Below are 9,643 nucleotides of genomic sequence, written 5' to 3'. Positions count from 1 at the left end.
GGCGGACAGAACCACAATAAAAATGCGACATAATTTCGCAAATATTTCGCGCGGCACACCGACCTACACGGGATGCCTGCCGGCCCAGCTTGCTGCACTTGCCGAGCCGCTCTCCCCGCCGCCCCCGCCACCGGTGGACCCTCCCGGGCTGCAGGGTTCAGGGCGCCAGCGGGGGGGCCTTCGAAAGATGCGCCCCGACCGAGAGCCCGAATGGAAACATGGAGCGCACATCAGTCCCGGTCCTGCTCTGCTCCGCTCAGCGTGTCACCAGAATGTGGCCGCCAGCGTGTGTCCTGGCCTGGTGACGGTGCACTTTCTTCCCGAGAACCGAAACAGGGGACCACACCACCCTCCGCCGTTTATCATATTATTTTTAATAATCTCATATTTATATTTATTAAAAAGGGCCGGCCGACGGATGCTGCTTCGGACCGCGACTGACGGCGCTTCGAAATTCCCCACGGAAAATGCAGCCACCGCCACCGGGGCACGACGGCCCTGGACCCGGACCCCGGGACCCGGACCGATTTCTCATGTGGCCATAGGATATTGCGTACAATATTTATCGACATATTGAAACGGAATGACGTTATTAATGACGTACAAGAGCATGTCATCGAAATATTAATTCGAACTCCGGACCGAGTGGCCCCAGGGCAGCCTGCCGGTAGGGTCGTAGGGCCGCCACCGGAGGGGCGCACCCCGCGGTGCATCTCGGTATCCGTATCTGGTAGCGCCGTTGGCGCGGGATTCCGAAGCCTGCCGTCCCGTCCGGGGCCCGCTTTCTTGGAAGTGCGGACGCCCCGCTACGTGGGGCACTCACTCCACATGCCTTTTCACCTCACGGCCGTGGACGGCACCTGCTCCTGCTCCCCACGGGTGTTGACGCCGCCGCAGCCACGGAGCGGACGGAAACATGTCCCGCATTGGCACTGATCAATCATCGCATTATTGGAGCGAGAGGGGCTTGGAGTGTGTGAAGAACAGAAGTTCATCGTCAGCTTCCCACTGAGCCGCGGCCTCGCGTGTGTGCCGGGGTCATTGCTGGAAGGTGTTGCTCGGGCTGACCTTTTTCTTTCCCGGAATGGGTTACAAATGGCGAACTCGGGTTCGCTACGGGTTGGTTAGTGACATCCTCTCGCCACTTTCTCGTGACCCTTTCCAATCCCGCCAGACGTTCGTCGATCAATCAGCCGGGTCCCGGGAAGGTTCGTGGCCGGGTGAAGTTCGTAAATCCCCGCGTAAGCTAACGGAGCAACGAATGCGCGCGGAACGTCAAATGTCACTCCGTGGTCCTTGGCGGGTTGTGGATCAAAACATCACCCCGTTTGTCCCAGAGAGAGAGAGAGAGAGAGACGGAGAGCGAATCATCTCGTTAATAAACATTAAACGCAACGCTAATAAATGTTACAGAACAGCGCGTTGGTCCAAGCGAGCGATTTGCTGATAATTGATGATTAAGATCGTGTCCCGGGACAGCCCGGTTAACGGTGCAGGAAGGCGCCACCAACAAGGTGATCGTTGCGATCGCTGTGAGTTGAATTTATTACTCGCTAGACTCGCTCTCACTGCAAACGGCCCCGTTTTATGGTCCTGTTAAATCCCAACAAAGCGATCAATAAAATGTTTCGCAAATAAACACAAGAATAGCTAAACGATGGCCGCGAAGACCGTCGCAGCGTTGGCCGAAGTTGGCTCACGATTTTGCAATCATCGATCCGGCTCCGGTCAATGGTCAATAGACTGCCGGGCCGGACTGGAGGCATCAAATGTCCTGGCCACACACTCGGTACACGACGGACGGCGGTGTCGTTCGGTGTCGGTGAGAAGCTCCGGCTTGATTTATGGCCCTCGCAGTCTCTAATTAACTGGCAGCATCCGCAAATTAGAAGCCACCTTTTTCGGAGGTGGTCGCCGGAGAAGGTCCCGGAAAGGTCCCGGAAGGCCCTCAGCTTCCTCAGTAGAAACGTGGAGCCCGGAACGCACCATAAATCTCCGTGATCCTGTGACCTGTGATGTCGCTGGCAAGTGACATCCGCTCCAGAGAGCGTGAGCCCCGGGAAACAATCTCGGCCCCGGGCAGGTACCTCGGCTCCGCCTACACACCACGAGTTTCGGTGTCTGTCCCCTCTCATTAGAGGGCCCAATCTGCCGTGGCATACGTCACCGGCCGGGTGACGAGGTGACGGGGCCGCTCTTCAACTGTGGGCCTGACGCAACTTACGATCGATAATTCATCTTTCTTTGCGCCGTCCCAGGGTCCCGGGGTCCCTGGTTCGGGTCCGTTTCATCTTTAATGATGATCTGCCGGACGGGCATCTGATCGGCAGCCGGCAACGTGAGCGACTTTGGTCCGGCCCGAAAGGTCACGCCGGGCGCGCGAGGGAGGGATTTTTTTTCCGAAAATGATATGTTCCGTAAAACGATCACCGTACTTTATTGACTGCCGATGATCGATGGCGGAACACATTCGCGGGCGAAGTCGCACCGGACAAAGTAAAGCAAACGGTCTGTCAAAAGGGCCTACACTTTGCGGACGTAAAATCGTTGGCTGTGAAGTTGGGTTAGGGTCCGGGGACAAGGCACCGGGATAACAGGCGGACCGTAGTCCTGGCCGGCCCAATCGCACTGGAGGATGAAACATTTCAACAAATCGTCCAGTTCGGTTCGCGAAACATTTCAGCTCGCTTCCACGTGGCTCATCATAGTTTCCTTTGATGCTTTGGGTACCAATTATGCTGCTGTCAAGCCGCCCCGAAAAGACTTAGAATTAATTGGCACATCATTTAGGTATTTAGGTCCTTTGGCCAATCGAACGATTAACGGTCCTGCGAGCTCACAGTGGTAATAGAAATCATCAACAGCAATCGCTGAACGCTGATTGCTCAACAGTTTCTCACCCGAAATGGATCATTAAACATGCTCAGGGCACACTCGCGTAAGGGTCGGACCCCAAAAACCAGTTGACTTCGAAAAATGGTTCGCTGGGAATGTGTGGAGCTGGAACGGGCCACCTCCGCGCTGCCCACCAACCGGATCGCGGGGGTCCACCATCGAAGCAGAAGCAGAAGCTTCGGTGCATCGTGCCAGCAGCAGCATAATGCCTGCAACCGGCTGGTCACCAGCCCCGTGAGGGCCTCGCATGTGGGAAGAGCCTCGGCCGCCGTTGGAACGATCGGTCCGGACAGGCCGCGGGCCCGCGAAAGCCATTCATGATAATGATTAAAATAAAATATTTTTTTCCGAAGCCCCCGGAGGCGATTTCCCACGGACGCGCCCGAGTGGGGGCGTTCGCTGAGACCGCGGTCGTCCCGTGTGCCTTTCGCGGCTATGCAAACTGCCTTTTATTGCTGCTGGTCGCTGGTGCCGTTCGCGGTTCGCCCCGGCTCGGTAACGATCGGGAACGGAGCTAACGTGACCCGCCGCCCGCCCCGAGTCGGTCCTGAGGGGAGTCCCGTGGGTGCGGCGGTGTGGTGGCGGCAGTCAACGTCTTCTTCCTCGGCGTCGGCGGCATGCTCTTCTCGGCGGCCCGGCCCGCCGGTAATGGACGGAGTTAACAGATCCCCGGACCGCAGGACTAGCCAGGGACTGGGAGGCGGGCGGCCACCAACGCCATCGCTATCGCATAATTGTAGTAAGCGGCAGCCGCGGCCGGTAGTGTACCCGGGAACGGGCTGCGGGTCCGGACCGGCACTGGACAGAGCGACCGACCGACGGGGAACCGAACCGCCCGAGGGCTTCCGAGCAGCCCGTGGATCAAAACGAAGTAGAAATATTAACCTTTTCCACCTTGCCGCTCCACAAATCGCTTTCGTGCTTTGACTCCCTTAAATCAGTTGGTCATTCCTTCTGTCGGGCGCGCGGACACGGCCCCCGAAGGGCTCCCACCGAAGGGCGACAGGCGGGCCCAACGCTGACGCTGACCTCGGCTGGCAGGGCTGCTACGCGGCATAATGGCGCGCGTATATGGGTTTTGATAAATGTTATAAAATAATTTATGTTTCGGGAATTATAATGCTAGGCCACGTCACATTTACACGATCGACCGACCGAGTGAGCTCGGCGGCCGAAGGGGAGGCGGCCCCTCCCGGCAGGGAGGGGAATTGCCACCAAGACTACCGAAGTGGCCCCGGAAAGCGGTGGGAAAAACCTTCGCTACTTTGTGATGGTCTGCCACTAGAAAACAACGGCCAAGATGGCGCGCGTCTCTTTCGCATTCCGTTGTTCTGCCCTTTCATTTGCATGCTTACCGTTTCGGTGGCGGGGCGCGGAACCGGCGGATCCGGTCGGCCGGCACCGATGATTAATGCTGGGTAGCTGGCGAAGGGTCACCGGGCAGAGTTTATTTTGACCGGCCCTTCACGAGCGCCGATATGTTAGCCGATCGTTTCGGAGGTGGCCGTTCCTGGTTCCGAGGTTCCGTGAAAGAAGTACTTTTTCAAAATAATCAAACTGTCACTGTGGAGGGGCCACGGGCCCAGGGAGTTCCATCCGTTCGCTAGAACCCGGTAATCGGTAAGATGGCGGAACGTGTACGCAATCAAGACGTTTGGAGGACAAAGTCCTTCTCCAATAACCCTTCTTTCGGTGGAAGAGAATCGTGAATTTTGGATTCATTTGGGTGCATGCTTTTCTTGGCAGGTTTCATTTAATTATTTCATTTAGTTGGCAAATTAATGCGTCGATCTTTGAGTAGCTCACAGTAGATCGAACCCTTCTGATCCCACCAAAAACAGAGCATTGTTTTCCGTCCATAGCGATTTGGTCTTACCGAACCGATTTCGAAAATTCTCCAGGATCAACTCAAGATGTCTTACAGTTAAAGTTCTCAAAATGAATCCGCTTTTAATGTACATTCACAAGCCGATGGAAAAATGAATTCGTTAATGTGATGTGATGTGACATGCGGGTCTTTCGTTCAGCTCATGCGGATCCTATTTTCCGATCTTCTGGAACTTTCTCAAGTCCTTCAAATGTAGGAAGATGGTTACTTCAGTCACATCCAACTAATCCGCCCAAACTCGCTCAAAAATCTCCATTCATAAATCGATTTTAACCACTCAAAGCACTGCGATTCTGCAGCAGTTATGATGGTTGTTTTGGAGGACTCCCAAGTAATCTTTCAAACTAATCCACCGAATATTTAGTTATCATTTTGTTCCCCACGGAACAGTTTGGTTAGTGCACGATTCCCACTGAAAGCCACACTTTCGCCAATCCTTGAAACAGGAAAATCAAGCCCGGCCACCGGATTAGTGCGTTTGTTTGGAACCATAATTTTCCTAAGCATTTTGACGCATTCCGGCATTGAATCGGAGCGAAAGCAATTAACGTCCACCGATACGATCGAGCTTCCCGAGGTGAGCGATCAGCAAGTCACCGTCACCTAAACAGGGGAAACGCCAAAAGAGGGATGCGGCCAAAGCGCCCCGCAACACTTTGGCGGGAACCGAAGAAGTTCGGGAACTTCCCGGAATCCCGGCAACCGTTTGGTCTGAGGCTGCTTCTGATTCTCCGGACCCGACGCCGACTTCGCTTCGCCGTCCGCTGGCTTCCCACCGAATGTGCACACAGCCTGTGGTTACCCTAATCAAACAATCTTAATTCCATTTAGGAAAATGTTTAACATTTCGGGAACAAAATCACCACTAATAACGATGAAGTTGCCACGGATGACGGGGGTGACGCTATTGCGTTTTTGTTTTTGCTCGCACGCAGGACTGCCCTTTTGGGATGGTCCCGCCCGACTGAAACGGTTCTCAGGAATTGGAAAGAGCGACAGCAGAGAATGCGGCGCAATCTGTGGCGGTGATTACATTTAGCGATTGCGATGGCGGTGGCTGTCGGCCCCGTCGCGAGCAGGATCGTCGTTCGGGGCAAACGACACGTGTATTTTGGGGATCGGGGGAGCGATAAGCCCGTGGACAAGGATTACGTAGGCAGCGGTCTCGAGCGGCGGCTGCAGGACGAGAACGCCGAAAATGAAGAGAAATTAGTTTAATGTCATATTTTTGTGGAATCATATAGTGTTGATAGCATCATGTTCGTGGAAGGAACAGAAGGTGAAAGACGCCCCGAAATGCTCGTTAGACACGAACGAAAAACAAGGAACCTGTCTCTCTCTCTCTCACTCTCACGATCGCATTCTAAGACGCTCAGCCAAATCCAGTGCCATGATCACTATCATTAGAGATAAAGCGTCCCGTTTACCGAGCGGTCCGGGTCCGGACGGCGACCGAAATCTGTCAGGATACGCGTCCTTAGCGTCAATCCACTTGACACTGCTCTAATTCTGGGGCCTCCGCTCGGGGCTTCCTCGGCAGGGCTTCCTAATCTTGTTTTGCTGTCTGCCGACCGGATTATGGTGGTGGTCGGGCCGGGTAAGCCGTCGTTGATGAAAGTAACGAATGCTGTTTCACCTAAAGTCACTCGGTCCTGCTGGGTTCACGCTGGGTCGAGCCCGTCGTCGAGATGGCGTAGATCGTTTGAAAAGTTAAAACGGATTTTCTATGTTAATGCAATCGATGGGCCGCTCGATCGAACGCACTCGCTCACTGATCAGGTGGTTGAGGTGGATTACTTGGCTGCCCCTGGCTGGGGTGAGATGATCCTGGCAGCTGCTGGTCAATTATGCGCCTCGCACGGAATTAAAGTATGCCGAGGATGCTTCCCTCTACAGGGAAAAAGAAAGGTGCCATTTCATGCCCGCTGAACGGTTCTGTTTGTTTCGTTCGGCCATTGTGGTGCCAACAGAAATTGATTATTTCAATATTGGTAATTTCGTGTGGCAGTCGATGGTCATAATCATATGTTTAAACAAGATCCGAGCTACTACTTCCGACGGACTGCCCTGAGTGAGTTGGCAACAATGGGGCAGTTTTTTTATGTTTAGTAATGATCGCTTACCGGTGGCTCTCAAAACTAGCCAATCGAGGTCGCTGAAGGACCGGTGCCTTTCCGGTCAGAAATCCCGGGCGTACCGTATGGCGCTGGCCCTCGTAGAGAAGCCCTTAACCTCAAACCTCATAATTGATTACAGTCCGCACCGTAACGAAGCAGCAAAACGGCCGCTTCGCTTGAAGTGGCGGCGTCTGCAGTGTCCATCATTTGTCTTGCAGTCCGCTTTTGGCAGGACTCGGTGCGGCATCCCGTGAAGCCTACCTGCGCCAGGCGGGCGGTTCGTCTGTGCTCTAGTTAAAAATATGCAAGTAATTTATAAAAACTAAAACCTCGATCGCAGACGCACTGCGTAAGCTGCGGGGCGGCGTTGGGAGCTTCCGAAATGCCGGTATCCTTTTTCTTACCGGAGTCTAGCCGAGAGCCCAAGCTTGCCGAAGGATTGCGATCGATCAATCATTGTCTCGTTGGCCGCTAGCTACCGATGGGCGACCGTCAGGAGCCGTTACGATCATTAGGCGCTGGGCTCAAGGATCTTAAGGGCCGTTTTTTTTTTGGTGTGTGGAAATCGTTGTGATTTTTATTTTGGAAATGACGTCGCAACGCACGAGGATCATCGTTACGCTGCCCTGGTGTGCACTCGTTGCACCCAAAAACCTCTCCGATGTAATGTCACTTTGCTCGGCGATCGCGTCGCTCGCATAATTAATGATTCAACTGTCAGTCGCGCGCATCCTGGATCGGTACAGACAATTAGGGATGTGGCGGGGGATCCTCTCGACTCAATTCGATCCCAATTTCGGGGCCTCGGTCCCGAAATGCGTGCACAATTTTGACGATCGGCGCAAGGACCGAGCGTGATCATTTATCTTCCGACACCGATGGGCCTAATGTTTCTATCCACCTCCGCCGGGACGGCCGGATGGCGCGGATCGGCCTAGGCCTATGGGCCTGTTTGTTAAGCGCTGGCTACTCGTTTCTTCTCCCAAGACTACCGAAAACCATCCCGACGGCACCCGGCCTCCGCCGCTGCCGCCGCTCGATCGCGTAGACAGATCATTTGTTTTTCGACGATTTTTCGATTAGCAACCCCAGGATTCGGGGCAGCCGCTGATGCTGCTGCTCACTGGCTGCCTGGCGTGACCATAAAAGGAGCCGTTCGATGAAATATGAGCGTTAGGAGAAGAAAAAAACTGACGGCGGAAAATTGTAAAACACATAAAACAGCGTGCCTTACAAATTTGGATAAGCCGAACAGCGAAGCGGAGGGAAGTCCATCGTTTTAAAACAAATTGTTTGCCATAGTTATTAATGATCAACGGCAGGCAACTTTCTACTATTGACATTTGATCCCGTGTCGATCCCGGATCGGGCTGCGCGAGGCATCGGCATCCGTTCGGTCCGCTGGTGCTGGCGTGTCCTGGCGGCTCATATCGGCGTTCGGGTTCCCCTTTTTTGGCCACTGGAATTTATGTAACTTTCACTCCGAACGATGGCCGTCGTTGCGATGGAGTGGATTTCCTTTGCCTATTTTTCGACCAGCGAAAGATAAGCGAAACAAAAATAGAATGGCTGAAACTGTGATCAACGTTTCGATTAAAATAATCTTTGTTGCAAAAATGTAGCATTCGTCAGGATTAAGATGCTTTGGACCTTGGACGTTTGGCGAGAATAAATATCCAACTCAACCAAAGGAAGCTTTCGTGGAGGCCGCTCAGGTGTGGCCAATTGAACATTAGCCAACAAGAAGAGAGCATCAATTTCGGAAGCTAAAAACTTGAACGAGATTTTAAAAGCCTTAGCTCTCGCCTTGTTTCTTGCTTAGTGTTTTATGCCCTTTCGAACCATTCTCGCTGCCGGTTTGCGGTTGTTGGACACAACTTGTTGGAATTTTCTGATCGGCCGTTCGGTTTCAATAAACCTTGCACGAGTAGTGCCGCGTTACATGATCTCAAATGATATATAATTTTAATCAATGAAAGCTGAGCGCTCACTTACTGACCTCACTAACTTTTTTGAGCTACAATTTGCTGTTAATTTCTGAATGGAGTGTTCCAACGAAGCATAATTTATGAACGAACGGCCACTTGATGCCACGCGCACTGATATTACTAATCAACCCGTGATGGGTGTCTCTACGCGCCCTGCATTGATAAGGATGGCCGATTAGCGACGTGTTCAAAATAACACCACGCCGCGGTCGGTGTGATTGGGCACACAATTGAAACACTAAACGAACACAAATTACGGCTGAAGTGTGAAGAAAGTGTCCGATTGCGTGTGAAAAATCGAGGATCAGTCCGAATTTCTCTCCATCATCAGACCTAGCGGTGCCTATTGAAGTGATGATAACCGAGGCCCCGTCTGGTCGCTGGTTATCGCTGAATGCGAGGCAGCCCGGACCAACGCCGGGACGCCGGCTTCCGTCGTTTGATCACCGCAACCGGTGTGGGTTATCGGGTCGGTTCCTTTGACCGGCAGGATGATCGCACGCCCCGAGTACTTGTCGGTTCTCTCACCCATTAAGCTTATCGGGGCAGGAAATTATCTTGTTGACACCGTTTCTCGTGTAATACGGTTCTTTGTGACGACGGGTAATAAGGTACTTGCCGATTCCCATCCAAAGAGCAGCAGAACGCCGCATTAATCTCTGTAGACATTCGATGTCAGTCACCGTAACATTCGGTGCCGTGCAGTGGAAAACGATTCCGACCACCGGAAACCCGATCGGCCCGAAAAAACGGTC

This window comes from Anopheles bellator, chromosome 2 (genome assembly GCF_943735745.2).
Source record: "Anopheles bellator chromosome 2, idAnoBellAS_SP24_06.2, whole genome shotgun sequence".
In the NCBI taxonomy this organism is placed as follows: domain Eukaryota; kingdom Metazoa; phylum Arthropoda; class Insecta; order Diptera; family Culicidae; genus Anopheles; species Anopheles bellator.
The sequence above is the reverse complement of the archived record's forward strand: the minus strand, read 5'-3'. Positions refer to the sequence as shown.